The sequence below is a fragment of the Sus scrofa genome, chromosome 3 (genome assembly GCF_054392235.1).
Source record: "Sus scrofa isolate SSC_HxYL_T2T_F1_AM1 chromosome 3, Sscrofa_HxYL_maternal_Yorkshire_Landrace_v2.0, whole genome shotgun sequence".
In the NCBI taxonomy this organism is placed as follows: Eukaryota; Metazoa; Chordata; class Mammalia; order Artiodactyla; family Suidae; genus Sus; species Sus scrofa.
The window spans coordinates 135,302,699-135,324,190 of record NC_139385.1 but is presented as its reverse complement, the minus strand read 5'-3'; the positions used below and the strand labels follow the sequence as shown (position 1 = coordinate 135,324,190).

General features: G+C 35.7%; 1 long non-coding RNA gene across 1 annotated transcript in view; it reads left to right on the top strand.

The window, feature by feature from the left end:
* The window catches only part of LOC110260054 (uncharacterized), a 343,554-nt gene that overhangs the window by 40,976 nt on the left and 281,086 nt on the right, over window positions 1–21,492 (top strand). Inside the window, exon 2 of the long non-coding RNA XR_014839814.1 lies at window positions 14,874–14,931. This is a non-coding gene — a long non-coding RNA (uncharacterized LOC110260054). The remainder of the gene's footprint in view (window positions 1–14,873; window positions 14,932–21,492) is intronic.

Here is a 21,492-nt window from a genome sequence, read left to right as displayed (position 1 = left end):
CCAGGGAAGAAACATTGCAGGCTTCTAAGGCTAAAATAAGAAAGTCAAATTTGGGGTCACTTGGAGGTTTTGAATGGATAATTAGCACCTTTCGTCTTATAACTGACAACTGAATGACTTCCTAATCAGCCCAGACATTAGGAAAAGGATGAAGACTTCAAAGCCTTGGTTCTAGTCTTTAAAGTCTTGGCTCTAGTCTTAGAGTGTGAAGATTACTTGGGAAAGCTGGCTTTTAAGGCAGATTTTGGGCCTGGTGTCTGCAAGTTCTGTTTTCTCTTGTTGGGGTACAGCCCAGGGATCTGCGTGTGTAACATGCATGGAAACTTCTTCCACATTCCTCACTAGAACGTGGAAGAAGCAGGGTTGATGACATATTGTCACGGAGGCCAGTATTCCAATAAGGACTCTTTGTAATACGTCATATTGTTACCAAGGCTGTTGACTGAGAATCAGACCCCTGCCTCTCTCTGGACTAGAAACCAATCACTCTTATCTAAGTTTCAGGAAAAAACTATGAAAAGAAAAAAAAAATATATAGGAGCTGGTTAGAACCAACTAGGCCCAGGATAGTGGAAGATTTGATTTCCACTGGATCTTCAGCCTCAATACACACCCACTGTGCAAGTTAGTGTGCTCAAAGACACACTCACAGCGCAGGGAGAGTTGACAGTTGCCATGACAACAACTGAAGAAGCCCATCCAAGGATGGAAAAGGAGAGGGATATTAGTACTAGGTCCCAACTGCACTGCTCTTCTTGGATATGTCATAAATATTCACCTTCTTGTTCCACTTCCCTCCCTTTTAACTTGACCCTCCTATAGATTTGGTGTCTGCCCCGATTGAGTTGAGGAGTTATTTGTTAGTTATGTTCTGGCTTCTCCTTTTTCTGGCCATTGAATAAAACTCCTGCTCTTCCAGTCTCAGCATCGGTTTTGTTATCAGCTGCACAAATTCCATTGGAAAACCTCCCTGTCTGAGGCAAGAGGTCTATCCTGGCTAGGATGGGCTCAGCTGCAGTCATCCAATTCGGTGAAAATATCATGGTCTTATTGTTATTTATCTCTCAGTATCATGTAATAACTGAAATATTTGCTCAAGAAAGACAGATGTGACAGGAAACGAAAGTGCCTGTGGCGAGAGGACTTTATTGTTTTCCAAGGAGCAGGTGAAATAAATGAAGATGCACAGAGATGAAAATAATTCTGAACAAAGGCTAACTAGCCATCAAATACTCTGTTTAAAAGAACTGCTATGGAAGAAGCATTCAATTTTTTTTTCTTCCTGTGTAGCTTGAGAAAAAAAAATTGATGATCAATGAGTAGAAGTAATGGCTCTTCAGAGCCATGGATTTCTAATAGAGTGGTCCCAGCTGAACTACCTGAAATAAAGTGAGTTCCAGATTCCTGGAGGATTTGCAATCATTGAATAACCAACCAACTGGCATGATGAAGTGGTACAAAGCCCCCTGGTAATTCTTGTTCCCTCACTGCATCTGTGTCCTTCAAGACAGCAAAGCAGTGGACGTATCTCCCACAGAAGAATGGCACCCACCCCTTAGTATCCATACACCCACCCGCTGCAAAGGAACTGCTTCTCTTTTTCTCTTTAAATTTGTGTCTTGTTCTAAATTTATTGAGGGATCATAATTTCCAGCAATGCAATAAGGTCAGATGTAAATAGCAGTTATATGGTGCTATAATAAAAATTAACTAATAATGAAGTTCCACTTATACCCATGAAAATGGAAACATTTACAGCATCTACAATGTTTATTTTTGTTGTGCGTATAGAGAAAATAATACTCTAAGACCTGCTGGTGTAAATTCATATTGTTACACCTTTTTTTTTATTAAGTAACCATAGAGGTGCTATTGAAACCTAAAATGCATGTACTCTTTGATCCAACAGCCCTGTATTCCTTAAAATGCATCTTATAGAAACCAAAAGATCCATAAATAAAGATCTATGTACAAAGGACTTTCTTGCATTTTTATCTGTAGAGAAATGTATGAGGAAAAAAGCCCATCAATGAAGAATTGATTATATAAATTGTGGTGCATTAACACCATGAAATAAAGCCATTAGTAAGAGTGGATTTGAATTACATCTGTTTCCTGGGAGGAATGCTTACTGGATAAGGAGAAAAGCAAGATGAAGAAAAATATGTATAACATATTTTTTTTATTTATTTGTGTGTATACACATATAGGTATATGGTGTAATGTGTGTGTGTACTGTGTGCCTCGATACATCTAGGTATGGAGACAAGAATAGAAGATGTGCGTACTAACATGTTTTACCAAAAAGGGCACAGATGTGGGTGAGGAGAGAGGGGAAAGAGGAAGGAAGGCAAGTTAAAAAGTGAAAAAAATGCAAGCCTGCATTACGTAAATTGTATGTATGATGTGGTTCCATATCTTGTAGTATGTAAAACATATATGTGTAGAAATGTACAAAATCATTTCCTGAGAGATGGGGGAAATACTGTATGCACTGTTCATTACACATGTTTTGAAATCTAAATGATGAATATTTTGAGGAAAAAGTCAGCAAATTACAGTCAGATTCAGCTCAGTGGTATATTTGTTTACTTCTTTATTTTTCTACACCCTTTCTCATTCAGGCTCTGATTAAATGCAATCTGCAATGTAAACTATAGCATAATCTGTAAAAATAATTAAGGAATTTTACAAGACAGAGAATTTAGATGCATTTTTTTCACAATTACTTTTCCTAAGAAATAGCAAAAACCTCACTTTGGGTGTGAGACAAGGAACTTGTGCCTGAAGGGTGTGGGCATCCGAGCAGAATGTCGTCAATATTCTCATTGAGTTAGGTCTCTCGATGAACTGACCTCATTCGTCTCTATGACGGAGCAAAGAGATTTCTTTCGCTTGGAGAAACATTAAGGCATTGTTGGGTATTGTCAAACTCAATAAGTCAGTGGTAATTTCAGGGTAGAAATTATGTATTATAATTGAATCCTGGCAAAGGACCTACAGAAAAAGGGCTACAGGATAAGAGCTTAATCGCCTCAACCTTTCCATCTTCAGTTTTGTTTAATTTAACACTTCAGTGAACTTCTCAGTGGCAGCATACTGCCTTAGACATATCTAACTCCTTTTAGGTCATTTACAGCATACTGCCTTAGACATATCTAACTCCTTTTAGGTCATTTAGCTTTCACTAAATACCACAAATTAAGGAGTTCAACATGGGTCAGGCTGTATTATTTCTGCAACCATAGATATGGATCTGATATTTCAGTTAGCACTAAATCTATCAAGTAATAATTGTCTCCCCAGAGCCATTATACATGAAGACATTTTTTTTCAAGGATTCTATCTGTATTGATAGGTCTTTTCGCCTAAAAAATTCCTACAGAAATGAATGATCTCGTACAGCAGTGAGAATATATACCTTCACCTTTCCGTTCAACCCACTTTCCAATTATTGTATCAGACCTGCAAGCTCCCCCTTAGAAAAGGACCTAATTGGCTTTCACCTCTTTCCTGCAGAAGTTCATAACTCAGCTGAAAAATCCTCTCCAGCTGAAGCATGTCATGTAGTCTTCCAGTCCCAGATGTAGATTTCAAAAGCAGAATTCCTCAGATTTGGATAGGGGACATTTAACTGAAGGAAAAAAAAATTCCAGTCTTTTCAGCTGGAGGCCAGTAAAGTATCCCCAGTTGAGGAAAATAAGACAGATATTGTTTAAAGCCCACATAATTGGTTTTCCTTATAACTATAATCCATCTTTCCTTCCTCCTTTCCTTCATTCCTCCCTCATTCCCTTCCTCCCTTCTTTTCTTCCCTTCTGACATTTAACAAGATTTGTTGAGTTCCTAGTATGTGCCAGATACTCAGCTAGTTACTGAATATACTAGTATTCTGTTACTGCTGTAAGAATGATCATAAACTTGGTGGCTTAAAACATTATTTTTTTTACTTCCAGTTAGAGAACCCAGGAATCCAGACTGAGTCTTAAACAGCTAAGTCGAGGTGTCAGCAGGGATGTGCTCCCATGTGTGGCTCCAGGGAAGAATCCATTTCTTGTTGTCCCTTCCAGCTTCTGATGACTGCTGACATTCCTGGGTTGTGGCCATGGCTCTCTCATCTCTGCTCCTCTTTTCACATTGCCTTTTCCTCTTCTGTATCAGTTTTCTCTTTGCTTCTTATAAGAAAATTTGGAATTGCACACAGGGTATACCCTAATAATTCAGGACAATATTCCAATCTCAAGATCCTTAATTTAATTGCATTCACGATGTCCCTTTTGCCATGGAAGGCAATTTTTATAGGTTTTAGGAATTAAGGTCTGATTAGGTTTGAGAGCCAATATTTAGCTTACCATGTTGGAGATATACAAAATACAAACCATGTACCTGCTCTCAAAAAAAGCACACATGAGAACCATGTAAATAGATTACCAAAACCTCAGAAAGTATAATGTTAGACCTGAGAGCATAATACTTTCCTGCTAAAAAATGATTAGGAATTAACTGCTTCCCAACTATTAAATTCAGGTTCAGTCTGAATAGGGATCAATGCCGACTTAAGTATATGAATCAAAAATTAAAATTCAGTGCAAACTGAGATGTCTTTTCATGCCTGGATAATTAACCCCAAACATAGCCAGATTCCACTTTGTCCAGCCCGTGTTTGTTACTTTATCTGGTAATGGGAACATTGCAGCTGTGATTAAACAAAGGATTTTGAAATGGGGAGATTATCCTGGATTATCCAAGTGGACCCTACATGTAATCGTAAGTGCCCTTACAAGAGGGCGGCAGAGGGAGATTTGAAAACAGAGGAGAAAACACAGTGATGCTGGAAACAAGGAAAAATTTAAAGATGTTAAGCTGCTGGTTTTGAAGATGGAGGAAGAGGGGTCATAAACCAGGCTTCTGCAGAAGCTGGGCAGGGCAAGGAAAGGCTCTAGAACCTGGGGAGGGGGTACAGCCCTGTTATACCTTTGCTTTAGCCCAACGACAATGATTTTGATCTCCCAGAACAGACTTGTTTGTTTTTTTTGGTGTTTTGTTTTGTTTTGTTGCTTTTTAGGGCCATACTCACGGCATATGGAGGTTCCCAGGTTGGGGGTCCAATCAGAACTATAGCTGCAGAACTACACCACAGCCACAGCAACACGAGATCTGAGTTGTGTCAGCCAACTCCACCACAGCTCACTGCAACGCTGGATCCTTAACCCACTGAGCAAGGCCAGGGATCGAACCCACAACCTCATGGTTCCTAGTCAGATTTGTTGCTGCTACGCCATGATGGGAACTCCCCAGAACGGATTTTGATCATCTAGAACTGAAAATGAATACATGTCTGGTGTTTTAAGACACCAGATTTTTGCTTATTTATGAAATAAGCCATAGCAAACCAATATAATGTTTTTAGGCTCTGGATGTTTTTCTGCAACTCAGTGTAGCAGAAAGAGGCCGGTCTGAGAGATTGCAAGACAGAACCCCACTGACTAATTGGAGACCAGAGGCAACTGCCTTCTTCTGAAGCCCAGGTCTTCTGTCTGTACTATGACCCACGACTCTGCTTTATGTTCTATCATTAACTACCTAGAAATAATCTATATGTAACCTCCTACATATAATAAGTATCCAAATATCCACCTGGGAAATAGTGAATTAAGACAATAGCATCAATGTGTTACATGTATTCCTGGATCAGATTCTAGACTAGAAAGGACATCAGGCAGTGTGTTCAGACTAGGATAGATCATCTCATTATTGTCCTTTTTTCTGAATCATAATCCAAATCGGGAACATACTTTGTATTCACTTTTCATGCCTCACTAGTCTCTTTTATTCTAGAATATTTTCTCTGTATTTCTCTCACTCTCGCTCTTTTTTATTCAACTGTTTAGCATTTTTAAACAGTACCTCCAAGTTGTTTTATGCTGTCTCCCTCAGATTGGGCTGGTCGGATGTTTCCTCATGTTTGCACTTAGATTAGGCAATTTTTGACAGGAAGCCCACAGAAGCAATGCTGGGTCCTTCTCAGCACACCATATCAGAATGCATGTGTTGTCCGTTCATATTGTTTAGGAGATTTGGGTGAAAGGTGTATGGGGATTCTTTGCCATTCCTTATGTCTAATGAAAAAATTAAAAGTTAAAAAAAATCCCTACCTTAAGCAGTAGGATATCATTTAGTGAATTGGTAGCTTTAAATATCCAGAGTTTTATGTAAAAAGTCGAAAGAGTTCATGCCCCTCTAAAATGGTCTACCTTTCAGTGTCATAAAATCTTTGATACAGAAACAATGGAGATGTTGCAGGAGCACAGCATGATGGGTAAGAGACAGGGGTCCATCAGATCAGACCTGCTGACTTGATCTCTGCCATTTAGTAGTACTGTGATCCTGGGCAATCTATAATAAGGACAATTATCCAATTTATGGAGAATTACTGTGCCCTAGGTGTTGTTTTAAGAGATATTTATTCCACTTAATCATCTCATTATTCATTTAATCCTTGTAACAACATATGAATTTTATATTGTTATGATTCTCATAACATTTGAGATGAGAGAATGGTAGCCTAGAGAAGTCATTTCCTCCAATATCAAATAACTAAGAAGTATTAAAGCTAAATTCAAACATTCTGCATCTAGGCCCTATGCTTATTACCTCTTTATTATGTGTCTTCCCTAAAATCGCTAACCCCAGTTTTCTTATCTAGAAAATAGAGACGATAATCATACCTGTGTTACAGTTCTCTGGGACATAATAAAAGGAGGCATTTGAATTTATGCCTCATGGTTGGCATCTGTAAATGTTAGTTTTAGTATCCTGATTATTGTACCTTGACTTTATTGGGAGGATTTCCTTTATTTTCATGAGGAGATACAGATTAAAACCTTGAACCACTGACTCATCGATGGTTCTTCCCGTATAGGACCTCTCCTGAAAAATGATTATTATACTTAAAATCAAGGGGGCAGATTCTATCATATTGATGCAGGATATCCATTGGTATAAGTTAAAGACACAATTTCCTCATAAACTCATTAGAGGTCACCCAGCAGCCATTTACTAAAGAGGAAACAGCAGCTCTTTGGTTCCAGAGCACTTAGTGGCAGTTTTGCTGCTGGAAATGTGTCTTGTTCACTACAAGCCACCCCTCTCTCCATAGAGCCCTGGCTTAGCACCTCCTCTTTAGAAAGTGGCAAGGGTCAACTCTCCAGATTTTGGAGGGCAATTGGTCACGGTCCCAGATCTAGAAGGTATCAGGGCCCTAACACAAGCCCTTTCCATTCCCTGGGCCTCAGTTCCCTTAATGACAAAATGAGGAAGTTGAAAGAACTTTTTAAGAGAAATTCTAATATCCCTCACAGTTTAATAATCTTAGGTATTCTGTAATGCTTGATTATTAATTTTCCCATTAGTTTGGTGTTTTAGATGTCAATCAACTAGTAATTAATCTTGTGCTTGGTACAGTGTTAAATATTCATGTATTTTATAAATTAGTGTTTTGGATGAAAAGCCTGGGCTTTTTTTTAAGGTGGTTCCGTGCACTCACGTGTCATTTGGCTGCTTTCTTATTGCATTGTGCACACTCAGGCTTTATCTGTCTGCTTGCTGTAAAGTCCAAGTCATCTGCAGAGTTTCCAAGGACCTTGTGCTGGCCTTGTTTAGCATAAAATGAAGGTATGTCCATATAAATTTGCTGTGCTTTAACATGCTTGTTTACTTTCTCTAATATTATCAAAGGGCACAAGCAGTTCACACAAGCACAATTTTTTATTTTGATTGTTTTTATATGTACAGGTATTCTAAACACCTCAGGAAGAATGCATTCACTGTGAACTTCCACCATATGCTGCACATTTTAACAAGATGGGAAAAAAAAAAAAAAAAAAAAAAAAGCCAGCATAGAACTGAGTAATGAGAATACGTGGCTTCCTCTTAGCCAGCGAGAGTATGTTTCCATCCATATCAGCTTGAAACCAAGGTCAAAGTAACACTACCAAGATCCCAAATAAACTGAACTCTTGATGACATTTTAATGCAATTGTTCTATTGTTATATTCTTCAACAAATTAGCTTGGTAAATAGTCCCAACCACTCCTAGTATAGTATGTATTTAAACTTGAATTTTATTCTAAGAAATTTTCTTGCTGAAACCTAAATGGAGATAAAATTTTTTCCATACACTAAATTTCTTGCTTTGTTTTTCTTTTTCTAAGTATTGTTCCCAAACAATATTGTATTTGTTGCAGGTGCACAGCATAGTAATTCAACATTTATATACTTTATGAATTAATCACAAGTCTAACAATAATCCATCACCATACATAGTTATTGCAATATTATTGATTATATTCTCTAATCTGTATTTTCCATCCTTGTGACTTATTTATAAGTTGTACTTTTTAATACTCTTTACCTATTTTTCTTATTCCCACACCCTGCTCGCCTCTGGCAAACTCCAGTTTTTTATCTGTTAGTCCGTTCCTGTTTTATTTTGTTTTTTTTCTTTTCTTTTTTGCTTTATTTTGTTTTGCTTTTTAGGGCCACATCTGTGGCCTATGGAGGTTCCCAGGCTAGGGATCAAATCAGAGCTGCAGCTGCTGGCCTACACCACAACCATAGCAACACCAGATCCAAGCCACATCTGTGACCTACACCACAGCTCACAGCAATGCTGGATCCTTAACCCACTAAATGGGACCAGAGATCGAACCCGCATCCTCATAGGTATTAGTTGGGTTCATTACCACTGAGCCACAATGAGAACTCCTGTTTTGTTTTTTAGATTCAATATACAAGTGAAATTTTGTGATATTTGTCTTTCTCTGTCTGAATTATTTCGTGTAGCATAACACCCTATAGGTGCATTCATGTTGCTACAAAAGCAAGATTTTATTATTTTTTATGACTAATATCCCTGTGTGTGTGTATGTATCACATTCTCTTTATCTATTCATCTTCTACTTAGGTTTCTTCCATATCTTGGCTGTTGTAAATAATGCTGGAATGAATATAGGGGGGCATATATCTTTTCAGATTACTGTTTTTTCTTTTTTTCAGACAAACACCCAAAGGAGGATTGCTGGATTATAAGGAAGTCCCATTTTAAATTTCCTTGGGACCTCCATTCTGTTTTCCACAGTGGTTGTGCCAATTTACATTTCCACCAACAGTGCACCAGGGTGCCCTTTTCTCCACATTCTGGCCAATAATTGATAATTCTTGACTTTTTGATAAAGGTCATTCTGAAAGGCATGAGGTGATCTCGCATTGTGGTTTGATTTGCGTTTCCCTGAAGGTTAAGTGATGTTGAGCATCTTTTCACATGCCTATTGGCCATCTGTATGTCTTTGGAGAAATGCATATCCATGTCCTCTGCCTATTTTTCAATCCAATTTTTTAAAATTATTTTATGTTGAGTTTTATGAATTCCTTGCCTATGTTTTATATTAACCCCTTATCACCTATGTTATTTGCAATTATCTTCTATTCAATAGGTGGCCTTTTTGTTGTGTTAATAGTTTCCTTCATCATACAGAAGCTTTCTATTTTGATATAGTCCCATTTGTCCAATATGCTTTTGTTCCCTTTGCCTGAGAAGGCATATCCAAACAAAATATGGCCAAGATGATATCAAAGAGCATACAGCTTATGTTTTCTTCTAAAAGTTTTATGATTGCTTGTCTTACATTTAATCCTTTAATCCATTTTGAGTTTATGTTTGTATATGGTATAGAAAATAGTTCAGGCTAATTCTTTTGCATAAAACTGTCCACTTTTTTTCCGACAACACTTATTGAAAAATCTGTATTTCCCTGTTGTATATTCTTACCTATTTGTCCTAGATTAATTGACCATATAAGGGTGGATTCATTTCTGGGCTCTCTATTCTGTTCTATTGATCTATGCATCTGTTTTTGTGCCTGTTTCACACTGTTTTGATATCTGTAGCTTTGCTGTATAGTTTGAAACCAGAGAGCATTAGACATCCAGGTTTGTTTTTCTTTCAAGATTATTTTGACTACTTGAAGTCATTTGTTCAAGTTCTGTGAAAATATGCCATGGACATTTTGATAGAAATTGTGTTGAATCTAGATTGCCTTTGGTTATATAACCATTTTAACAATATTAATTCTTCCAATTCATGAAGATGGTATATTGTTTCAGATTTTGGATTCATCTTTAATATCAATCATTAGCATCGTATATTATTCTGAGTAAAGATCTTTTACCTCCTTGGTTAGATTTATTCTTAGGTATTTAATTCTATTTGATGAAATTGTAAATAGGATTATTTACTTGATTTTTCTCTCTGATAGTTTGTTTTCTGTATATAGGACTGCAGCAAATTTATGTATTTTAATCATATCCTGCAACTTTATTGAATTCATTTATTATTTATTATTTTTAATAAATGAATAATAAATGGGCTTTAATATTTTTGGTGGTGTCTTTAGGATTTTCTGTATACAATATCATATCATCTGAAAACAATGACAGTTTTATTTCTTCCTTTTTGATATAGATTCCTTTTATTTATTTTTCTTGTCTGACAGCTATGGCTAGAACTCCCAATACTATGTTGAATGTAACTGGCAAGAGTGTACATCCTTGTCTTGTTTTTGATTTTAGAAAAAAATTTCTTTTTAATTTTTACCATTGAATATGATGTTATCTGTGGGTTTGTTGTATGTGGCCTTTACTTGTTGGGGTATGTACCCTCTATACCCACCTTGTTGGGTTTTTATCATAAATGGATGTTGAATTTTGTCAAAAGATTTTTCTACATCTATTGATATAATCATATGATTTTTATTCTTCAACAACACGAAATGTTTTTCATTAGCACTTTATTAATGTGGTACCTAACATTGAGTTGTAAATATTGAATCATCCTTGCATCCCTGAGTTAAATTCCACATGATCATGGTATACGATGCTTTAATAATAGTTTATTGAGCATTTTCGCATCTATGTTTATCCAGTGATATTATCCTATAATTTTATTTGGGGGGTATCTTTGTCTGTTTTTTGTATCAGGATTCTGGCCTTATAATATTAGTTCAAAAGTGTTCCTGCCTCTGCATTTTTTTGGAATTGTTTGAGATGGATAGATGTTAACTTTTCTTTAAATCTTTCATAATATACACCTATAAAGCTATCCAGTCCTGGACTTTAGTTTGTTGGAAATTTTTTATTACTGACTAATTTTTATTATTGGCAATTGATCTATTTCTATTTCTCTCTCTTCTTGATTTAGTCTTGGGAGATTATGCATTTCTAGGAATTTGTTCATTTCTTCTATGTTGTCAGTTTTATCAGTATACAATTGTTGTAGTAATCTCTTATGATTCCTTATGTTTCTGTGATGTCAGTTGTAACTTCTCATCTTTTATTTCTGATTTTATTTATTTTGATCCTCTCTTTTTTCTTCATGAGTCTGATTAAATGTTTATACATTTTTTTAATCTTTTCAAAGAATCAGTTCTGTGTTTTATTGATCTTTACTATATTTTTTAAGCCTCTATTTTATTTTTTTCTCCCCTGATGATGATTATTTATTTTATTAAATTTTGGTTTTGTTTATTTTTCTAGTCCCTTTGGGTGTAAGTTTTATTGTTTATTTGAGATAGTACTTATTTCCTGAGGTAGGGTTTTCCTATTAATTTCACTCTTTTAAGAGCCTTTGCTATGTCCCATAGATTTTGGATCATTGTGTTTCCATTTTCCTTTGTATCCAGGTTTTTTTTTTAATTCTCTTTCTTTTTTTTTTTTCTTCTTCCCTACCATGTCATCCAGGTGTCTGATCCATCCTTCTGCAACCTCTAAGAGGCTGTGATTTCCTCTAGTGTATTTTCATTTCAGTTATTGCAGTCTTCCGTTTTCATTGGTTCTTTTTTACATTTTCTGTCTCTTTGTTGAAGTTCTCAGTGACTTTCATCCATTTTTCTCCTGATTTCAGCCATCTTTACAACTATATCTTTTGGGGTTTTTTATTTTATTTTATTTTATTTTGCCTTTTCTACGGCCACTCCCACAGCGTATGGAGGTTCCAGGCTAGGGGTCTAATCAGAGCTGTAGCCACCAGCCTACACCAGCGCCACAGCAACGTGGGATCTGAGCCACATCTGTGACCTACACCACAGCTCACGGCAATGCCGGATCCTTAACCCACTGAGTGAGACCAGGGACTGAACCGCAACCTCATAGTTCCTAGTCGGATTCGTTAACCACTGCACCACGATGGGAACTCCTACAACTATATCTTTGAACTCTTTATTTCCATTTTTTTTAGTTCTTCTGAGCCTTTGTCCTATTCTTTTTGTTTAGAAAGTATTCCTTTACCACTTCATTTTACCTAACTCTCTATTTCTATCAGTTATGCGTATCAGCTACATCTTCCAGTGTCCATAGAATGATTTATGTAGAAATATCCTGAGGGCCCATTGTGTAACCCTCTCTGGTCGCTAGAGCCTGGTGCTCCAGAGATGATCCCTGTGTGGGCTGTGTGCAACTCTCTGTTGTGACCAAGCTGCAACTGCTGCAGGTGTAGTGGTGGGTGGGGTTGGCCCTCAGTGTGATCCTTTTGCTTTCTTTAGTGAAAATATTCATTGACATTTTAATTTAATTTAATCTATGAATTTGGAGCTATCCAATGTTAAATTTTCTAAGTCTTACACGTTTATTTGGTGAAAAATATAAAATACTCATTTTTAAGCAAAGAACTGCTGATATCATATTCCATGCATAGAGTGTTCTATTAGGCCTAGTCATTGAGGAGAACAAGGATGGTTTCAGAACAGACAGGTAGCAATTCTGTGACCAATTTTCTGTCATCTAGTAAGAGAGAAAAGAGTTGCACTTAAATTAATTGAATACAAAGTAGATTGTGTTATGTAACTTGAGAGATTCATAGAATATTTTGAGCATTTAAAGATCAAACTGTTTCTAGTTGGCATTCAGGAAAAGCTTTACAAGTGGGCTAATAGTTGAGTTGGGGTTGGAAAATCTATCAATGTGAATTTAGAAATAGTCAGGGTAAGGATTGTTGAGGTATGGAATACAGTGGAAGAAGAAACACAAAAAGAGATAGACACAGGGTATGGTTTGAAATTTGGGGGTACAGTACTCCTCTCTGATCCACGGTTTCACTTTCCCCAGTAAACTCTGGTCCAGAAATATCAAACCAAAACTTTCAAAAATAAACAACTAGTAAGTTTAAAATTTTATGCTCTTCTGAGTGTGATAAAATCTGGTGGTGTCCAACTCTATCCAGCCTGGGAGATGAATCATCCTTTTGTCCAGGGCCTCCTGCCCATTAGTTACTTGGTAACCTTCTCAGTTATCAGATTGGCTGTATTGGTATCAGAGTACTTGTGTTCAAATAACCCTTATAATGCAAGTATAATAATACTAGAAATTCAGGGACACCAAAGAGAATCCCTACTGTGTTCCCTTTAAGTGAAAAGGTGAAAGCTTTTGACTAAATAAGGGAAGAAAAAACTGTATGCTAAGGTTGACAAAAGCTGTGAACAAATCTATCCATGAACTAGTAAAGAAGAAAAAAGAAATTCTTGCTAGTTATGCTGTTGCATCTCAAACTGCAAAATTTATGGCTACAGTGCATGATGAGGTCTTCATTAAGATCAAAAAGGCATTACATTTGTACAATAGGATATTTTGAGTAGAGAAATAGACCAAATTATCATAATTTTATCACAATATTTTGTTATAATGGTTCTAGTTTATTAATAGTTATTGTTATTCTCTTATTGTGCCTAATTTATAAGTTAAACCTCATCATAGGTATGTATGTGTAGAAAAAAAAACAGAAAGTACAGAATTTGGTACTCTCTGTGGTTTCAGGCATCCACTAGAGATCTTGGAACATACTTCCTGCAGATGCAGGGTGCTACTGTACTTCAGTTTTGTTAAAACAAAGATGTTCTAAAGAGAAATTCTAGAGGGGGGGAAAAGAAAGGTTAGATGCATACATGAGAGCTAATGTTGAGTGGGGGGTTGGAAAATCTATCAAATGTGAATTTAGAAAAAGTCAGGGTAAGGATCTTTGAGGGATGAAATACAGTTTAAGAAGAGACACAAGAAGAGGTAAATACAGGGTATGGTTTGAAATTTGGGGATACAGTACTCTGAGTGGTTAGAAAGAACAAACCCTAACTCCAAATTTTAGTCTCACCTCCTGACACTGTGCTGGGCATTATCCAGTTGAAAATATTTATTTGACAGAAAAGGGTGGTCACATGTGGAATCTGGGAGAATAGACACGAGATACAGTTTGGTCTACCAATTTTCCCCCTAAAGCAAACATCTTAATAAAACACAGGAAACAGGCATGCCTTTTTAATATGTGCATGGGTAGAAAGAGTATAAAAAAGAAAAAAAGCAAATTCTAGAGTGATGACTACTTGCAAACCAATATCAATGGAATGGCTCAGAGTGCCGAGTTTTTATTTTCGAAAGATGCCCAATGAAGGGAAAGTCGGAATGCAATTTCAAGAGAAGAATAGGTTTTGTGAACTCTGTCATCACTTCATTTTGTCTCTATGCAAAGAAAATTGTATCTTATGTTCCAAGTCACAGTACATTTGTCCTCAGATAGTTTTATGCCATAGTTACCACGACCAATTTTCTGTCAAAATGTTTACATTATCTGTGGGTCTATTTCAGAAACTGACAAAAATTGTTAGGGTGAAGGAAAGACATTTCAGTGAGTTTACTGCATACTTTGGCTTCCTTACCAAATTTGAGTTCTGCTTGCAAATTACATGACATTGCAATATTATGCCTATTACATAATTTGGAAGATCTGTTTGAGAATACTGAATTTAATTGTTTTGTTCTTCAAATGTTTGCAGATGTTGTCTTTGGAGAAGGTTCTCATTAGAGATTTCATGAAACTGTGGAAGTTCCCAGGTAAGACAAAATGCTTCCATTTTTCTTTTTTTTTCCTGACTTCGTTGTGGAGCCATCCATGTTTATGTTGATTTTCCTGTGGGGAGTGATTTATTTCAGGCTAACTTATGATGAATATGTTTTTCATGGTTACAATGAGTGCTTTTTAACCTTAGGCTATGGCAGATGGGTGCATTAAAAATGAAACAGAAACTAAGCCAAGGACTGACTTTTGCTTTTTAATCCTTCCCCCATATATATATATTAATAATAACTCAGCAGTTCTCAAAAACTCTAGTTTGGAGAAATCAAATTTCTTGGTTTCAAAGTCTTGTGTTTAACATTGGCAATGACATGAACTGTTGAATTTACTCAAAGAGTTTGTTATCTGAATATCTGTTTAATCTTGACTGTGCTGATGTGCTGAACACATAGAAATTGTTATAACCCTGGACATATATCCTTTCTTATCTCTACAAGGAGGATCTCTTCCATTTGTAAAATTATGGAACAATTAGAAATAATTAAAAGTACCCTTTGTGTTTATTCATGAGATTAGTCTATGTTCTATTTTGTGTAGAATATCTTTATGGTGTTGCAATCGTGATTGTATGTTTCGTATCAAAAGAACCATGCGAGGCTCTTTGGGTAACCCAAAAGAAAATTCTATAGAATGGGAAATCTTTGTTCATTGCGAAAAGGTATTAATTAAGAAGAGTTAGGCTCATAGTACAGAACAATAGCATGCATGTTGTGAAGTGCTAATTTGATCAGAGATGCATAAGCTAAGTTAGTACATATGTAAGAATCAACAGAAATGTTGTTTCGCTTTAAAAATTGTATTCCTCTTTTCTAGTTAGTCAACAGGGAATAGAGCAGTGTTTCCAGTCTGGGTTTGGTCTAGATCTTCTTTTACTTTTGCTGCATTGTTTGGATTCTCTTTGATTCTGGTCCTCATTATCTATGGTAGTGTCCCATTCTGGTGCATGCCAGATAACTGCTACTACTGGTCTTACATTTTAATTGCTGAGATTCCACTGACTCTTTGGTTGTTCAGGGTTCAGTAATTAGCCTAAGGAAGTATTCTACCTCTGATGCATTTCTACTGCCCTGGATCTGTTTGATTCAATTCTGAATATCTGGTGTAGTAAATTTTTATATAAATCTCTTCCAATACATTCAAATAACTCTAAAGATCCACAGCTATTTTGAGGTAGACGCTAACACTCTCATGCGGCTATAGGCAGAAACGGACTATCTTCTGAGTTCTCCATTTTATGAGCCCTTCTTTGTCTTTCAAAATCCTTTTTGTCTCTGCTTTCTTTCTAACCCGTCATCACCTGAGCTGTGGAAGGCTGTATGGAGACGAGGGCTAGAGTTGCCACCTTTAGCAAATAAGATCACCAGGGAGGGGCAGAAACAGGGTTTGTTTTGTGGCACGTCTGAGCTACCTGCTAGATATGCAGCGGGAAATGTTGACTGTAAATTAGATATCTGATTCTGGACATTGAGGAAACTTTCTGGTCAAATTGGGTGTCATTGGAACATAGATATTTGAAGATTAACGCCATGAAACTAGATTAGACCACTGAGTGACTGAGTGTAGATAAGAGAACCAAACATTAGCTCTGGGCAACAACCTAGATGGGTTTGAAATAAGTGTAACTGAATTAGTTCATTATGAGTTATAAACCTATAAAAGTTCCTATATTCACACTGGCATAAAATCTTATTTTCATCTTTCCCCCACTGGAAAAATTGAGGATTAACTTTATTTGGAGTTGCCTTTTATATGGAGACATGTGGTAATACTCACCTTAGCAGAATGGTTTGTATAGGGGGCGGGACACTGCAGTGAGCCCTTAGCAACCTGAACCTGTGTGATAAAGAATGGGCTAGATTATAGCAGGTTACTATTGTGTACCTGGTGCTTATTCATATTCTATAAGAAAAGGAAGGCTGGTTTTCTAACAGGGACTTTAAGTAATTTTTCTGTTTTCGAAGCACCAAAATCATCTTTCTTATATTATTCATTCAGCAGCTTTTTCTCCTTCTGAAGGGAAATGTCTTGGCAAGTGTGAATGTGCTTCTTGTTAATTCTTTTCACATGATAAATTGCAGGGAACTGTACTGAAATCCCTTGAAATTGAAAAGTCAGCCTACACGAATGCTTAGGAGCAAAGGTTTTAAACATAATAAGTCCATAGACATTCAGTGGAGAGAATTTTCAGAAACAGGTGCAGTAGATAGCTACCTTTATGGGTACATATAGAATCATTTGCATACTTTTCAATGCTTCTTGCTTAGGTGGTCAATCTGAGTTATCAAAAATGATTTCAAGGCCTCCCAGGATTATTTAAAATATTCGGTGTTTTTGAAGATAAGGTCATTGACTAAGTAACCCTTTCGTTAATATTCAGAAAGTAAAAATAAAGACATATTTTTTATTTCTCCTTATTTCCATCTATACAAAAATGAACTATAACCTTTCCAACTTGGCCTCCATGCTGCCTGTGAGTCATTTTTGTTTTTATTTAAAAATTAATATATGTTCATAAAATTCTTAAAAGCATTCTCAAACTATTCAAGCATTTTGGACCTTTCATTAATTCACAATAGATTTTCATGGCATAATTTAAAAATTCAGAATTATTTGTCCTTCTCTGTTATCAGGAATCCATGTAGTAAATTTCTGTGTGTGTATGTGCATATTATTAATCAAAACCAAGTCAAAACAACTTATACTACTGAATGTATGTTGGGGAAAAGAATGTTCACACACACTCCAATAACTGCCCATCCCTCAAATTATTGATTATGAAGAGAAAAATCTTCTTTTACAATGGAAAGATCTGATAGATACTAAATTAACTGAAGGCTAAAACTACATATTACTGATAATGGGCAAACTGGCATTGTGTTCTTCTGATGGAATACTTTGAGAAGCATCCTTGCTGAAAATATTTAAAATCTAAATGTAATGCAACATCGGGCAAGTCTCCATGTGGACACAGCACATGTGGCTTGTCTCTTTAAAACATGTCAATGATGTGAAAGAAAAAAGAGAGAATAGTGTTCTAGATTTAAAAATATCAAAAGGTCATTTATAATCATTAATTTGACTCTAGATGGAAACATTTGAATATAAATTGTCCACTGAATATCATTGCATCAATGTTAGACTTCTGGTTGTAATTATCATATTATGGTTGCATAAGAAAATATCTTTTTCCTTGGAGATATATTTAGTGGTGAAATTGAAAGCTCTCTGCCACTTACCTTCACAAATTTATAAATGCATACAAACCCCCTGCAGGTAGAGAGGGGTAGATGAAGAATATGTGGCAAAATGTTAACAATATGGTGAATGTAACTTTATTGTTGAAGGATACATGATTATTCACTGTACTGTTCTTTCAAATTTATTGTAAGTCTGAATCCTTCAAAGAAAGTTGGGAAAATAAAGACATATATTTGAAAGGAAAAGAAATAGAATTGGAAAATACGTTCTCAACATAAATGAATCCCATTTAAGGGAACAATAGATATAGTAATAATTGTAATTATGTTTCTGATAAGAGCTTATTTTAATACAGTGCTTTATACTTTACCAAACACCCTTTTTAGTTCATATAATGCTCAGAATCTCCAATGAGATATCATGTTGAACAACCATTGCTATTATTATTCACTTTTTACAGATGGAGTTAATGTTATAAAGACCATAAATCTATTAAGAACAATAGATGTCAGAAAGCAAAGGCTTGATAAAGTCATTTTGATCTTAAACAATCCTTAAAAGGAATTGGAATGAGGAATGGAAGACTTTGGGTATTTTCTGTAGCTAATTATCTGACATAGCCTCTTCAGAACTGGTAATTTTGAAGAGCTAGACATTGGCAAACAAGCCTTTGATCTTTTCTGTGTTTCAAATAACTAATTTTGAACACTTCGGCTATTTACTAAATCCCTCTTAAAGGAACCAACTCCATTAAGAGTAAAATGTAGATTACTTATGCATATTATAATGTATGGAAACACTGGGGAAAAAAAGTCTAATGAGCATTTGTGTGAAACCTCTTAAACCAAGTTATATTAGGAATCAGGAATAATTGCTCTTTCTTTTTAATGCTCCAGTAACAAAAAAGATACAGGGCCACAGTGGAAAACCTTGTAGCAATAATAGAATTCAGTGGAAAAAATGGATTTGGTAAAGGATTCTAATGTATAATTCACAAAAGGGAAAAAAGAAGTCAATGCACAAATGGGGAAATATTCAACCACACTATATTTATCTATTTTTTTTCTAAAAATAAGATACATTTTCTTTTGCCTAACAAAAGTTTTGAAAAAGTAATACTATTTTTTCTTGTCTTTCCATGAAATGGACACTGTTATGTATTGCATCTTTGGTGGAAGATTAATTGAAAAATATCAAGAACTTTAAAAATATGTCATTTTTAATTCCAAAATTAAACATGTATCCTAGCTATACAATCTACAATAGAATAAAAGTTTTTTGCACACAGATGCTTGTTACATAATTTTTGTCTATACTAGAAAATGATAGAATTCAATAGTGTATCCACTATTTGGGTGTTATGATTTAAAATGGTGAATAAAAAACAATAGAAAAGTGGTCAAAGGTATGAACAATTTACTGAAAAAGTGATTAATACATGTATGAATAGATGCTCAAAGAGTGTATTGTTTAATGAAAGAAAATAAAAACATAGAGTACTATTTTTTATACTTTCATATTTTCAAGGACCAACAAACAGCATAATATATATTGTTCTTAAGGCTATGGGGAATATGGTCCTCTCATATATTATAGATTGCAGTGTAAATTGGTAGAACATTTTCGGAGAGCCACTTGTCAGTACCAATCAAATGAAAAATAAGGTAAAACCGCTGACCAGCAAATTCTGCTTTTAAGTTAATTCTCATACAGAGGAACTCAAAGAATTGACAAGGATGTTTATTGAAGCCTTGGAACATCAAAATGCTGGAGAGAACTTAAATGTCCATCAATACGTCAGCTATGTTACAGCTATATTGAGGAATATTGTACAGTCACTGAATAGAATAAACTCAGTTTTACCAACTAACATGTAAGAATATCCATAATGGGTTGTTGAGTTAAAAAGCAAATTTTAAGTCATTACTCAGAGCACTATCCAATATTTGTGATTTTTCTCAGTTTTTCTCCGTTTCTCGATCTCTTTTCTCATCTCTCTCTCTCTCATATATCTCTATATATTATCTATCTATCTATCTAACTATCTGCCTGCCTGTCTGTCTGTCTGTCTGTCTCTATCTGGGAACATACACTAAGAACCAGGAGGTGAAGAGGTCGTGATTTGGAATTTTGCATTGCAATTCTAGGCTTATTTTTACCTCTATAATTTTATAATCAAAAATAGTAAGAAAGAGAAAAAACCTGATATTCTAAGGAGAAATATACAGTGTAACATTTAAAACTTTTACTGTTAACCATAAATAGATAAGGATGTAAAATTAAGTACACATAGAAGGATATACCATTTTACACTGTATTAAGGCTGCAACTATGTAAAAATAAAAATAAAAAAGTAAGCATAAAAAATTACATAAGGATGCATACCTAAGTATTAAACATGCCTGTTTATGGATCGTGATTGTTGGAAATTTTGAGTATTTTTTTCCTGTAATTTTCAAACACTGTACAATGAGCCAGCATACATAACATTTTATGGGGGTGAAAATAATTTAACACAGTGTGCATGAAGGATTTACTCAATTTGTAGGATTTCTTGATTTGTTTGGGTTGCTATAACAAAAACTACAGATTAATTGTCTTATAAAGAGCAGGAATAGGAATTCCCATTGTGGCTCAGTAGGATGGGGACCCGATGTTTCTGTGAGGATGTGGGTTTGACCCCTGGCCTGTCTCAGTGGGTTAAGGATCCAGCCTTGCCACAAGCTGCAGCATAGATCAAAGATGTGGCTCAGATCTGGTGTTGCTGTGGATGTGGTATAGCCCTCAGGTGCAGCTCTATTTCAACCCCTGGCCTGGAAACTCCCAGATGCAACAGGTGCAGACTTTAAAAATAAATAAATAAGAGAATAAATAAAGAAAAAGAAACAGCAGAAATGTATTGCTCACAGTTCTGGAGGCCTGGTCTGAGATCAGGGTGCCAGCATTGTCAGGTGAGAGCCCTCTCCTGTGTCCTAGAGTTTTTGCATCTTCACATGTCAGAGGAGGCAAGGGAGCTCTCTGGAGCTTCTTTTGTAAAGAGCTAATCACACCCAAGATGGCTCTGCCTTCATGATTTAAGTAACTCCCCATTCTCCATCTCCTCTAAAACTATCATTTTGAGTAGTTAGGATTTCAACATATGATATTTGCAGAGACATAAACATTTCAGACCATAGCACCTGAAGTGCTGTGTTAAGTTCTGCAAGAGTAGTTAATGCTTTCATAGAGAGAAGTCAAAATTTGTCAAACTTCTCATCTGGAACATGGAAACCATGATGGTACTTAGTTCACAGAGTTGCTAAGGGGATTAAATTAATGCATTTGTATGGATATTTTATGCC